We start from the raw sequence: 14,991 nt of genomic DNA, 5'->3' as shown, positions 1-14,991 counted from the left end.
CAATTTCCAGCTGAATTTGAAGTTGTGGGTGGCAATGTCGGCGCTCTTCGGCTTAACGAGTCCATTTTTCAATTTGGTGGGAAATTGGTGGCCTGACAGTGACTGACTGCAGCACTTTGGAGACAGTCACCGTTCAGGTATTCTGATGGCTGTGGGTGCTGCTATTTGCAAATTGTAGCCAGCAGGGGAGATTCCTTCCTTCAGGCTGTTGGCGAAATCTATTAGATTTATCTTGTTCAGTCTGCAGGCTGAAAGAGGGAAATATATGGCTAGCTTTAAAGGCAACGGGGTGTTGTGTGTGTGTGTGTGTGTGTTTTTTTTTTTTTTTTTTACCTCCCAGTTAAGGCAAGACTTAACGGCAGCATCTGATACTACAGATCTCGGTCACGTTTTACTTGTACATTGTTAAGTAAATTTACCAAGCTTAAAATTATTTTAAAGAAATTTGGTAAGGTTGAAAGATGCCTTAGCACATTCAAGATTTTTTTTTTCTTCTTTTTTTTTTTTACCAATTTAGCTCTTGGATGTTCTTCTAGCTCAAAGTTTAACATATTTTAGAAGCTCATTTTAAATTGTTTTTATTTTAAATAAAAAAAAAAAAAATAGCTTGCTATTGTCCATTTTTTTTTTTTTTTAAATATAAAACTACCACACATTGTTGCTTCCAGGTGTTTTGTAGGCTTTCAAGATTGTCGGAAAGAGCAGAAGTTGTAATGATATCTAGCAACAGATGAAGACTGATTTTATAGAGCACTCACAAAGTCAGTACATGTCTAGTATGAGTGGAAAACTAGTCAAGTTTTTAAGCTGAACGCTTTCCTAACTTAATATTTTAAGTGTGCACTTAATATTTTAAGATTATAAAAGTGTATGAATCACGTGCTTACCTACCTGTTAGCCTTCAGACTAATCATTTTGAAGCACCTTGAATCCTTAGCCCAGGCTGTACTTGGGATCTCATCTTCTGCTGAAGTGGAGATTGTACCAAACCCTTAGCTATTAAAAGCCAGATGTACACCGGTATGGAGCAACTACAAGGTGTCTTCACTTTTTCCTTCATGTTCTGAGGGTCAAGGTCTGCTTTAACACCACCTTACCCCCAGGGAATAAACCAGTATTCCACTAGAGGAGTGAAGAAAAACCAGAAACTCCCAGACTAAGAACAATCCTATATAGCAAACTCCACTTTCAGGCAAATTGTGTTCTTGCAATACGTTCCTCTTCTCGTCCTACAGAGGCTGCATATTACCATGTGCTAAGGTTCCCTTTAAGGAAACTGTATATAAAATATACATTTTTATAAAAATTTAAGAAGAAACTTCTGTCCAGGCTTAAATCTTGCTCGCCATGTTTTTAATCTGTTTGGAATTGGGAGATTGTTTACAAAACAGAACATTAAGCTATTGGTGCACACTCTGTATTTGGGACCCTGCATCTCAAGGAAGCTACTTTTTGTATGAATAACTTATTAAAAGTATGTGCAGGAGCTTTGAGTTGCCTACTTCCATACCGCATATTGGTAACATGTGAAAAAAATCTGTTGACTAGTTTCCTCCAAGAAATCTGTCTTGTATATTGCCTTTTAACCTGATCAATTATGGGGCTGCAAAGGAATAAAATGCTTTATTCCCATTCCAGTTTTATTGCGGGTTGAATTCCATGTCTGTGGTAACAAGATCATTTCCGCTATAAGATCTGAAGATCTGTGCTCTGTGAAGCCAATATAGACAGGGTTAATTATGTTAATTTTTACTCCATAGCACCTTTCTCAAAATTACAAAGCACATGAGCATGTTAGAATTTTTAGTTAACCAGCAATTTCAAAATATTTATTTTTTACGTTCTGCTTTGTTAATAGAAACGTAACGCAAACATAGTAGATTTTATCCCAGTTTGACTGCAAAAGTGGAAATACACGTCAAGGTCCTACATTTGTAGTAATTGTTGTATTTTATTACAGTGTGCACGTTTATTTTGGTCTTGCGTTGACACTTGCTCTTCCCTTTTGGTTATGAAGGAAGAAAACCAGAGGAAACCTAGTTTCTCCCTCAAGCGTTCTTTTTCATGTGCGTTTTTTTTTTTTTTTCTTCCCCCTTGATCAAATTATAATGCTTTTTGAAGCCCTTACACTAACCTGTTTGTTCAAAAAGTGAATACACTGGGAATTCAGATCAAAATAGATTTATGTTTAAATTGTTCTTATGTATTTGATTTTTATACCATGCTGACACACGCGACATGTGTTTTACTCTCTTCCACAAAATGCAATGTTGCGCATACATGTCTGTGCCACCATGTTAAAAAAAGGTATGCAAACTTGCCTTAGAACTCAATTTTGTGAAATTCTATTTTGAGTTTGGCTTTTGTACTGGCTTCAGGTTTTTTTTTTTTTTTTTTTTTTTTTTTTTTTTTTTTTTTTTAAAGACCAATCAGGTAGCAAAGAATTAATAGATTTGGATGTTCACACTGGCTCCAGCTGCGTGTATATGGTAAGCCTTTACAAAGCATTTGCAAAGCTTTCAGCAAGCTTTAGGTAGCATTTTTGAAACCTTATAGGCTTCAATCACACATGCAGCTAGGGGTTGTAAATCCAGGAGGTTGAGCCGTGGGCATACAGCTGCTCAGGGCTGTACACGTGCCACAAGCACCATGCTTTACTGCCGCTGAATGCGACCAACGCAATTGATGCATGCGTGTGTGGAGCAATCATGACGCATTTACTGGGTCTAAATAAGGCAGGGAGGAGGCAACATAGATTGTGTCAGTCCGATGGCTATATTGATATAAGGCAGACCTATAATCAGAATTTACCAAAGCCACCTTTTTTTTGTAGACCAGTGAGTTTGTCGGGTCCCATATACACTTTCAGCAGGGACTACATGACTGGCTGCTGGAGGGAGCTTCGGCTTATTACAGTGCTGAAAAATGTACCAAAATCAAATTATGTACCAAGGTTATTACATTTTAACTACGAAGTATGTGATCCAGCATGTTTGGGTAGGTAAGGGGCGTGCTGCCGGCGACCTGGCTCTGCTTTGATTAAACACACTGCCTGGTAAACACACAGGACAGAACGTTGCCTATGTAAACAAGGCAAAGTTCTGTCCTGTCAGAGGGCAAACAATGGATTTTCTTTCTCTGCAAAGCGGGGAATAAAATCCGTTTGTTTTCCTTGGTAAAAGTAGCACACATTTTATGCCAAAACACTGGTTAGGCACACATTTAACCCTTTGATCACTCTAGCTGTTTAGCCCCTTCCCAGCCAGTGTCATTAGTACAGTGACTGACTGCATATTTTTAGCACTGTTTGCTGTATTGGTGTTACTGGTTCCCAAAAAGTTTCAGAATGTCTGCCACAATATCGCAGTTCCACTATGTCGCTGATTGCCGACATTGCTAGTTAAAAAAAAAAATAATAATCCATAGTTTGTGGACACTAACTTTTTTTTGCACAAACCAATCAATATATGCTTGTTGGGATTGTTTTTTACCAAAAATATGTAGCGGAATACATATTGGCCCAAATGTATTAAGAAGTTATGTTTCAAAAATAAAAATTGGACCTGTTTTATACCAAAACATAAAAAAATAATTGTCGGTCTTATTTTGTTTTTATTTTTTTGGGTACAACGTTGCATGACTGCACAATTGTCGGTTAAAGTAAAACCGTGCCGTATCGCAAAAAATTGGGCTGGTCTATAAAGGGGGTTAAATCTTCTGACAGTCAAGTGGTTAAAGATAAAGTTGCACTAAAACCAGAGCGAGTCAGCCATTGCATGAAGATATCTGAAACCATGCTTATTTAGTCTCCTACGGATGCCTGTGTGAATGAAGCTTTACATGTTAATACTTCAGAGAGACAAATGTCTGTAGAAATTGTTTATATAATTGTGTCCTGTTTTTTTTTTTTTTTCCCCTTGCATGTATCCCTATGGGATAGCGGATGAACATCCGATCTCATCGGTCGGCGCTATGGTCCAATTTTGCAGATGGAGGAAAATCCTATTTTTTCCATCCATCATTGAATTGGGTGAATGCGGACAGACGGTCCGTGTTCATCCAATCCCCCCCCATAGGAGAGAGCGGAGATCTGACAGGGCGGTCCCTGCACAGTGTGCAGGGACCGCCCTGTCATCTGCCGGCTCAGCGGGGATCAACGGATCGATCCCCACTGAGCAAGCGGATGAGAGGTGTACGGATCCTCACGGGATCCATACATGTGAAAGGGGTCAAGAAGGGAGAGTAAGGGGCCTAAAATACCACCCTATGTGTTCCCCCAATTTCTATGGTTTTCCTGCTCTAGGTTTGATAAAGCTGTCCTGTAAAGTTTTGCTATAATACGTTGTTGATCCATGATCTAATGTTAATATAGGCTTGTAAACACCAGTTGGGCAAGTGTCAACATTTTGTGTTTTCTTTAGGGGTCCATTCACACCAGCCAGTACTTTGTAATGTAGTGGCTGGTGTGGTTCATGGGAATCACCGCTCTGTACCGCACCAGTCCTTTGTTTAAAAAAAACAAAAAACGTTATTGAAATGTTTCACATTTCATAAAGTTCAATTGTCTGCCTCAAGGTGGTGCCTTGCAGTTTTTTTTTTTCTTCACCACACCATGGCATATAGCCTTGTCATGCAGTGGGACTTCGCTAACTTCCCAGTGCAATCCCACAGCATCTAGTGTGAATAGAGCCATGAAGGGATTTTTGTTAAATACATGCATACTTAGTTTTCATACCCATGCTTCATAATCAGATATCATTTTCTGAATTTGAGAGATGTGCAGCAGTAGAGACTTTTGGTACCCCTATATGAATAGATTTGAAGATTGTTTCTGCCCCTCTGAAATCATTTGGTTAGTAAGGTAGGCTTATACCAGTAAATATACAACATAACTGTTCACTTGTCACTGAGATCGGTAAATGAGTTAACAATTTAATAAGCTTAGTTAGCCTCAAACCATAATGTCAAATTTGTTGCTATAACAACTTGCTGCTTCTTTTTTAGTGCCACAGTGTTTGTGGCAATTATTCTTTTCCATAGCACAGCTGCATTCTTCCTTTCTTTCTTTCTCCTCCAAGCAAAAGCAGTGAAATTCTCAGAAGGTAGAATATGCGGAGAGCTCTCCTCGCCCAGCAATATAAGCACGTCTTGGAATCATTGTTTAATCATACCAGCGGATTGAAAATTAAATGTGTTTTTTTTTTTTTTTGTTTTTTTTTCTGATGAAGAGGTTTGAACGTTTTTGCCTGATTACTAAACCACAGAAGAGAAAACACTGCCAGCTCAGCACGGCTCAGAACAGGTTTATACTGTTAAGACGGTCTGCTAAAGTTGATATGCATGATATAGAAGGCACTAAAATATTCTAATTAAAAAATCCACAAGCAATTGGGGATGGTGATATGAACTTACAGGGGGAAGAGTTCATGTAAGGAGCAATAATTTTATTACTTTGCACCAGATAATTTATTGTAAATGGCAGAGTACAGTTTTTATTTTAGTTTCACAAAAAAATGGTAACCTGCTGTTGAATAAAAAAAAAAAAAATGCAATCAAGGTTTGTATGTGCACCAACATTTGTCTTTTTGTATTGTAAATTATCACTTATTTTCAAATTTTCATCTGAATGGTCTTCCTGTGCCTTTACATTAAACAAAAGTGGTTTCTACAGCTTTTAATGCGATTGATTAATAAAAAATTGTTTGATTTCATGTGTTTTCTCTTTCTCTTTTTTATCTACGGTTATTCTCTGTTTAAGTGGAAGATGTGAATGACCTAGCTACAGCTATACATTACTTTTGAAAACACATCTATGACCTTTGTTTTATCTGAGGCACACAGTTTAAAATATTGTTTACTGAAAAGATGTTTAGGAATGCATCACATTAAGCCCGGACTACATAAAATATAGCACCCATCAAGAAATATTGCTTACACTTATGTTTAGGAGAATATAAACTCTCTGGGCAAAACAGACAACAATCTTCCCAATGACCTGTGTGCAAATCATTTTTGCACCTCAGTTGGTGCATGCAAAAAAATAAATGTGTTTAACATTTTGTCTTGTTATAAGCCTGAACCCTCCTTGGTACCTCATTACCTTTTCCTAGGACAACTTAATATTCTCTTTTTAATGAAGTCACAATGTAATACTTTCCTACTAATGGGGGTTTACTGCCTATATTTTCACAAGAGTTGGATCCCTTATCTTTTCTTACTGAATATATTTTACATTATTGTCCCTCTTGAAACTTAAAAATTACATTGTTGAACAAAAATACTTATCATAGGGAATTTGGGTAATAAGATTAAATTAAAATGGTTGTAAAGGAAGAATGTTTACTTGAATGCATTCTCTGTATTGGGGTAAAAAAAACAAAACAGTTTGGAGCCCAAATAGTTATCTCTGCCAAAGACCACCCCCCCCCCCACAAAATGCGGGAGCTATTGGCTCCTGCTGCTGTCAATCACAGCCTGTGAGGAGCAAGTGGGCGGGCAGGCCTGGGCTGTGTATGTGTGTCAATGGCCATACAGAGTCCAGCTGAGAATCAAGCCTGCACGAGTGCCCCCATTGCAAGCTGCTTGTTACAGAAGGGGGTGGATGAACCAAGAGCCCCAACAAGGGACACCAGAAGAGGAGGATTAGGGATGCTCAGTTCAAAACTATTGTGCAGAACAGGTACTAACGGGGTCTGCTGCAGTGACTGCTGATGGAGAGTTGGTACTACCCCTTCCTGCATCCCACAGTACAGAGGTTGGACACCAGTATCTGGGCCTAGACATCAGCATGTTTCGGAGAGGGATCTTAGAATCTACTGGTGTAAGCTTTACCATTTCTGCTGTGGGAAGAAAATATTCTGATTTACCTGTTAAATACAATAGAATTTTGTTGAATGTTTGATCCTCAGGCATCAGTCAACATTGGGTAGGTAGTTTTACAAATACCAGTCGTTCATTGTAAAACAATGTAAAACAGATTACAAAGTTTCCTAGGTTTGGCAGACTGCTTTCAAGGGTCCACCGTAAGTAAAACTTGGAACCCCTGTTAGTGCCAAAAAAAATTCTGGTTTGTTAATCAGTTGTGGACACCTGGCATGCTACACACCCAAAAGAAATTCATCGAAGTACACAGTTTGGGTTGATTTACTGACAGCAAACAAGATGTTCACTTTTCAAGGGCACTTCAAGTTGCACTATGCAGGAGACATCCCCAGAGTGTAGTGATGAAATTTTTCTTTGCAAAAAGAATACCCAATAACATGAAAGGAAATAAATAAATATATATATATATATATATATATATATCATTCAAAGAGTTTTCTTTATTTTCATGACTATGAAAATTGTAGATTCACACTATGAATTAAATGAATGAATTAACACATGTGAAATTATACATAACAAAAAAGTGTGAAACAACTGAAAATATATTTCATATTCTAGGTTCTTCAAAGTAGCCACCTTTTGCAGCAGACACATTTCTAGAACTGTTAAGAGGAGACTGTATGAATCAGGCCTTCATGGTAGAATATCTGCTAGGAAACCACTGCTAAAGAAAGGCAACAAGCAGAAGAGACTTGTTTGGGCTAAAGAACACAAGGAATGGACATTAGACCGTGGAAATCTGTGCTTTGGTCTGAGTCCAAACTTGAGATCTTTGGTTCCAACCCCCGTGTCTTTGTGCGACGCAGAAAAGGTGAACGGATGGACTCTACATGCCTGGTTCCCACCGTGAAGCATGGAGGAGGAGGTGTGATGGTGCTTTGCTGGTGACACTGTTGGGGAATAATTCAAAATTGAAGGCATACTAAACCAGCAGGGCTACCACAGCATCTTGCAGTGGCATGCCATTGCATTAGTTGGACCATCATTTATTTTTCAACAGGACAATGACCCCAAACACACCTCCAGGCTGTGTAAGAGCTATTTGACCAAGAAGGAGAGTGATGGGGTGCTGCGCCAGGTGATTACCTCTTGAGAATGCCAAGAGTGTGCAAAGCAGTAATCAAAGCAAAAGGTGGCTACTTTGAAGAACCTAGAATATGAAATATATTTTCAGTTTCACACTTTTTTGTTATGTATAATTCCACATGTGTTAATTCATAGTTTTGATGCCTTAAGTGTGAATCTACAATTTTCATAGTCATAAAAATAAAGAAAACACTTTGAATGAGAAGGTGTGTCCAAACGTTTGGTCTGTACTGTGTGTGTGTGTAATATATATATAGCAGTCAACAGAGATTCACCTCATACACTAAGCTCTGGGGAAAATTCTCTAGCCTTCCATAAATCAACACCAGTTCTGTCCTTTCTGCTTCTTCCCTCTTACATTTGCTGGCAATTTCCATCTGTCTGCTTTAAAAAAAAAAAAAAATTACAACAGCATTCTGACGCAAAGGGGAATTTATCAAAAGTGGTTATACATGGCTTTATTTTTTAAAGTTTAACTGAACAAAATTAAGAAGCTGTTTGGCAACTGCTCCCAGTTTTGATTACTCCTATTTATAAACACTGTTCCAGCACGATATGCAAAGTAACATTGTTATGTTTGTATCTGAACTTTATATCATATGCAATTAAAGCAACCTGACAAAAAAAAAGATCTCATCTTGGTTGTACAGGTCTTTAAGCATGCATAATATGCAGTTACCTTCAGATGGTTGGACATTAACAAAAAATAGATGCAGGGGGTGTCACCCTAATAATGCCTCCCACTCCCAGCTCATTTTTTTTTTCCTGCTAGAGCTCCACACAGAAAGGGACAGCTCTACTTATCTGCATGCTGCCACATTTGGCACCTTTTGGGGGAAGTGGATACCTGGTTTTGACAGGCTTCGCCGTGGCAACATCAGGCGTGCCATTCACAAAACGTAGTGCGCTTCACACATGCACAGTGGGGAACTGGTTGTGAAGCTTTACTGCTGGTTTCGCTTAGATGAGATGTGAGCGGCAGCACCTGCGAGCCAATTGGTTTTGTGAACAGGTAAGTGCCCTAATATTAAAAGTCCGCAGCAACAGTATTATCTCAAACCTGCCAAGACCTATATGATGACTGGCCTCACCCTGAAAAGTTATCTGCTCCTCCAAAGTGTGAATGGATTGGCTGCCTTGCATGAAATTCGGTTGGATCCTCAACTCGGAAGTCATCACTAAAACCAACCCACTGTTTTATAGTACCTGAGCCTGACATTAGATATGGCCCTGTCCAGGATCCCCGGCCTCTCTGCTCTCATGCCTGGGCCTTTTGGGTGCCAGGATTGATCCACAATTCATGCCTACAGGAGGTTCTTGGGCCTGATAGTAATCTTGTGGTGCCGTATACCCATTTTCATTCCATACAGTTGCAGTTCAACAACCTATCGGCATGGGATGAATTCTATCAGGCGTCTTGGTCTTTGTGTCTGACCAATAAGGCCGGACTCTCCCTTGAATGGTGGATTTCCAACCTGGTGTTGGCATTGAGTAAACACTTCCCCCAAAATTAGGAAAGTGCTCACAATGGATGCTAGTCTTTCGAGCTGTGGAGGGGTCCTATATGCTGGGGACTTGGTTGTCAGAGGAATCTCATCTTTATCATTAACATCTTGGAAATCGGGTGCCATTCAATTGTTGCCATTCTATGATGGATCCGTCAGTTGCGAGGTCACCCAACTGGAATCCAGTTGCCCATGGTTTACTTCAACCATCAGGGAGGCCCCAGAAGTTGTGCTGCCTAAAGGAAAGCAAACTTGATTCTTTTGTGGGCAGAAATGCGAGTTCGACCTTGTCTGTCATTCATATCCCAGGTGTGGAAAATCAGCAGGTGAACTTCCTTAGTTTTCAACGTCTGGATGTGGGGGAGTGTATGTCTCCCCCCCCCCCCCCCCAGAGGTGTTCAAAGCCCTTTGCTAACATGGATCTTCTGAGCTCAGCTTATCACCAGGTCAAGGAACACTCTGGCCTTTGCAATGGACGCTATTGTGACTTTGGGATCTGTTCCACCTGATCCATGCTTTTCTGCCTCTCCAGCATCTTCGTCATCTGTTTTGCAGGATCAAGGTGAAGGGCACTTTGGTGATTTTCAACACATCAAACTGGTTTAGGATGATGTGGTTCTTAAACGTGCTCATCTTCTGGCAGATGCTCCATGGTCTGTTTTTTTTTTAAACCTTCTGTCCCAGAGGCAGTTATGCTGTATATTATATATAGTTGGGTAGAGCACAGTCAGCATTAATAGGTTATGTTCTGTTGGAGACTGTTGGCCTCTCACTCCCTAGTTAAGGCTTGTGTGCAGGGTATCACACATCATGCCGTGTGTTTAATCCCCTGAGGCTTTAATCTGTTTTTTTTCTGTGCCTTCATAGACTGCCCTTCAAACCTATTAAGGATATTTCCTTGTCTAACTTTACTTGCAAAACCTTTCTTGTTGCTATACCCTTTTGCGGAGAGTCGGAGTGGTTTTATCCTGTTCTAAATCTTCTCTCTCTAAAATGGTTTGTCTCTCTTACCTCAACCAAAACATTCTCTCCTTTTATGACCTGCTCTGAAACATCCCAAGGAAATCTCTCTCCACTGTCAGGGTAGCCAAACTGTGGCACTCACCTGTTGTGAAACTACAAGTTCAACTGTGTTTCTGGGAGTCAGGCTTGTGCCTATGTTGTTGTGCTCAGAAAACATAACTGCCCTGTAAATTCAGCATTGTCTGGTGTAAGCCGAAGCTCCACCTTAGCACTCTGGGTCCCGTGGCACAATTTTCTCATGTCATCAGGAAGTCTATTGCTTCTGGGTTCTTTTAGATGCTCCCCTGTTGGTACATGTGTAGTGTTATGCAGATTGCTCTGAAATCTTCCCTGGGTATGTGATGTCTGCTTTTCAAGAGACATCAGGCGTGGGGACAATTTCATTCTCCCCTAGGGGAGAAGGTTGGAAGTGCAGGGATTTGCAGAAAATGCATTTAATTTGCCCCCCCAAAATGTTTCAACATCCAGTTGTGTAATTGGGAACCCCATAGTTAAAGACTAAAGATCCAGCTTTACTGTATGACAAAAAAAAAAATTTCATGCAGTAAATATCCTATGTCTTGGGCTACTACCTTTTTAGGTGATTACAGACTGGCAACCCTTATGTAAACACCTATAACCCCTACCCTACTTCCTGAGACCTCCATATTTATTTTTTGCTATTGTCCTGTATGTGATGAACTTCTCTACTCCATTCTACTAATTCTTATTTACTTAATAGCTGTGTATCCAGATCAGTGCATGCTTTGTAATAACTGAGAACTGTACCCAGACCCCACAATGGGAAGGTGTAGAATCTGCCGCACTTTACAAGGCTATTAAATATAACTAAATTATTATCCCCAAAGATATTTACAGGTTCCCTCTATCTATTGCATAAATAGATTCATTGGTCTACGCCTATAATTAACTAGTCTATTGAGACACACACACTGATGCTGGTAAAATTAACATCTTTTGTTTATTCCCAAGGAAATAGGGACATTCCAGCTTCACACATTAAATAGCACAATATATATACAAGATAAATGCAAAGGTACTGATCACACATGGTTTCATCAGCTGGTTCAGCAAGGAGCCTAGAGCTCCCATGAGCATGTGGCAGGATCCAAGAGGTAGACAAAATAGAGGAAGCTTACTCTCCGGTGTGTGCTTTTAACAATCATTCCCCCTCACCCAAAACCACCCACATTTGCCTGTCCAATCGGAGAACGCCAAGCCATTCCTTCTCTCTTTGAAGCCTCTAGCCACACCAGGTGGCCTAGTCCTAGACCTTTTGTTATGCATATTCTGATATGCTACAGAGCTTTTACTGTAAAGTCCAGACCTATGATTTTAAGCCATGTTTGCTTCTCCATCAGGAGGCCTGTAACGTTACTTTGGGTACAAGATTCTGCTTGAATACTCATCTTAGTACTGAATGCAGTATGCATGTAGTTATCTGCAAGGTGCTAAACCGTTCCAAGTCGATGGCCTACTATTACGGTTCCTTGATCCTGAAAACCTCTCTGGTAGTATGTCCTCCAAGATAGGTGAAGCCTAGACCAGTGACACGAAAAGGTAAGACAAGTTCGTCCTGTTATTGGACTGTTACTTAGCAAGTATGAGACTTATATTTTCACTACTTGCAGCACACCTACCTATAAGTGTCTTGTGAATATTTGTTTTAAAAGGCAGTAACATTTCCACCATTCAGAGCTTAGTCTCAGATGGATGACTAAGTGTTGAATGACAACAGATTCTACCATTACCACCACTTCTGTCCAGAGCCCTATAAGGTAATTAAGCACTTCTGCCTGCTCTTTTGCCAAGTTTACTTCACTACAGGACAGTTGATACTTTGGGGGTTATTTACAAAAGGCAAATCCACTTTACACTACAAGTGCACTGAAAGTGCAATTTCTGTAGATATGAGGGGAAGCTCTGCAGATATTATCATCCAATCACATCCAATCACAAGCAAAAAATAGGATTTTTAAAATACGGCTTACCTGTAAAATCCTTTTCTTGGGAAAACATCAGGGGATACAGAGCCTTAATTACTTAATGCGTTATGTAGTCAATACAGGTGATTGGACATGGGCAAACCAAATTAGAATTGAGTTCCTCCCCTATATAACCCCTCCCAAATGGAGAGTACCTCAGTTTTATATCAAAGCAATAAGTATCCCACGTTTAACTCTGAAGAGGGGTGGGAGCTCTGTGTCCCATGATGTATTCCCAAGAAAAGGATTTTACAGGTACGCTGTATTAAAAAAAAAATCCTATTTTCTTGCGCATACATCACGGGACACAGAGCCTTAATTACTTAATGGGATGTCCCATAGCAATGCTTAAATTGAGGGGAGGGAGACACAGTTTAGCAATAAGACCGCCATTGGGCTAGAGGATCTATACCACTGCCTGCAGTACACTACGTCCGAAGGCGGCATCTTCGTACCCTCTCACATCTACCCGGTAGAACTTAGTAAATTGATGGACCAAAGACCAAGTAGCAGCCTTACAGATCTGAGCCATGGAGGCCCATGAAGCACCAACTGCTCTAATCGAGTGCGCTTTCACCTGAAAAGGAGGCATCTTCTTTTCTAAACCATAGGCCTGAATAATGACTTGTCGAATCCAACATGCAATAGTAGATTTCGGTGCCTCTTTTACTAGCCCTTGTACCTCTTCTGTGGGACATAGTACCTCTGCTTTGCAGTACAGGACTATCACAAAATGCATCACTGTTGTGCTATAGTCTTACAATACACAATATTAGTTCACTGCACAACCCGATGCCGAGTAGGAGTCTTAGATTTGCCTGGTTCAATCCACAGGAATGCTTACAGCCCACAGCTAACAACAAAACCCAGGGAAAAACCAAGCCTACTTACCGACCAGCTCGCAGAACAGCCAATTAACCTGTCTAACAGTATGCGTTAAAAACGGGTTTTGTCCGCACGCATTTGCAAACGCATGCGTGAGCCACAGAGCCGCGCCAAGGCACCCTGTAATCTGTGGTCCTAACACTAAACAATGAGTGTCCCCACAATGGAGGCACATGCATTCTAATGGATAGATGAGGGCAGGTGGACTGAAGGGGAGCCACCCCTCCTTAAAGGTGCAGGAGCACACCAAACACCCAACATGTAGCACAATGACTGCAAAGGTGTTGGTGCGCTGCTGGACCAATACAAGCACCACAGGTGAAACATGTCCACCGCCCCATCTATAGCTGGCCATAGCAGTAAGTAGCATTAGAAGGCTAAAGCAGATAACAACAAAACCTGGGGAATGCCCAGGGAAAAACCAAGCCTACTTACCGACCAGCTCGCAGAACAGCCAATTAACCTGTCTAACAGTATGCGTTAAAAACAGGGGTTTTGTCCGCACGCATTTGCAAACGCATGCGTGAGCCACAGAGCTGCGCCAAGGCACCCTGTAATCTGTGGTCCTAACACTAAACAATGAGTGTCCCCACAAAGGAGGCACATGCATTCTAATGGATAGATGAGGGCAGGTGGACTGAAGGGGAGCCACCCCTCCTTAAAGGTGTAGGAGCACACCAAACACCCAGCATGTAGCACAATGGCTGCAAAGGTGTTGGTGCGCTGCTGGACCAATACAAGCACCACATGTAAAACAAACATGTCTACCGCCCCATCTATAGCTGGCCATAGCAGTTAGTAGCATTAGAAGGCTAAAGCTCTGTGTCCATGCTGCTTTACAGAAGGCTCTGGCATGCTGGGCTTTTAAAACAAGCCTCTTGGCACCTGCGCACAGGTGTGCCATGCACGAGCTTGAGCAACCACAACCCTCCCCCTCTCCACCTGCCTATAGAACAGTCAAAAGTGCACTCCCGGCACCATGGGCGAAAAAGAAGAAGGAGAGAAGACCACTGGGGGGCTTTGGGGGATCCCTGTATGTGTTTTGTGGCAGAGCCTGCAGCAGGGGAGGTGAGTGGTGTTTAAATTGACCGACTTCACTGAGCTTTTTACCTTAATGGCTTTGTAAGAATACACCAGGTATGTAATTTACTCCCTCTAGTGGTGAAAACCAGATAAGACATCCTACTCACAGAAGATAACATTTTTTACAAATTATCCTCTCTTACCTTTATCCCCACCGCAGGAAAGCTACTGAAATAGCAGATCCAGCCTTCACCCATCACGGAGGATAATGTGCCAACCTTCAGGTTTACCATGGGTTCCCACTTAGAGGAACCTCATACCTGGACCTGTAGAAGACTCTGCCAGTAACTTTTCGTGCCACAGTTGCATTAGTACACCAAAGCCTGGATCCCAGAGCCCAGACCTCCGCAGAGAGACATTACAGGCAAACCTTGTTTCTTCTTTACACGAGGCCCGAGTACCACCCATCTTAGGTATTTAATATCGGCCCGAGGCATGGATCCGGTTATAGCTCCTAGGCCTCCGCAGAAGACCATCAAAACAGCTTTTTCTTCTTAGCACATGTTCAACGTGACCAACCACCTTAGACACTGGCGAAA

At 41.1% G+C, this 14,991-nt stretch overlaps 1 protein-coding gene across 1 annotated transcript in view; it reads left to right on the top strand.

Annotated features, from left to right (window-relative positions):
* DIPK2A (divergent protein kinase domain 2A) overlaps nt 1–2,384 on the top strand; it is a 48,819-nt gene extending 46,435 nt beyond the window's left edge. The window contains exon 3 of the mRNA XM_040349108.1: nt 1–2,384. This exon is cut by the window's left edge and continues 1,128 nt beyond it. The gene's annotated coding sequence lies outside the window, so the exon portion shown is untranslated.
* The last annotated feature ends 12,607 nt before the right edge of the window (nt 2,385–14,991 follow it).

The sequence above is a fragment of the Rana temporaria genome, chromosome 4 (assembly GCF_905171775.1).
Source record: "Rana temporaria chromosome 4, aRanTem1.1, whole genome shotgun sequence".
NCBI lineage: Eukaryota > Metazoa > Chordata > Amphibia > Anura > Ranidae > Rana > Rana temporaria.
This window is presented reverse-complemented; position numbering and strand designations above follow the sequence as displayed.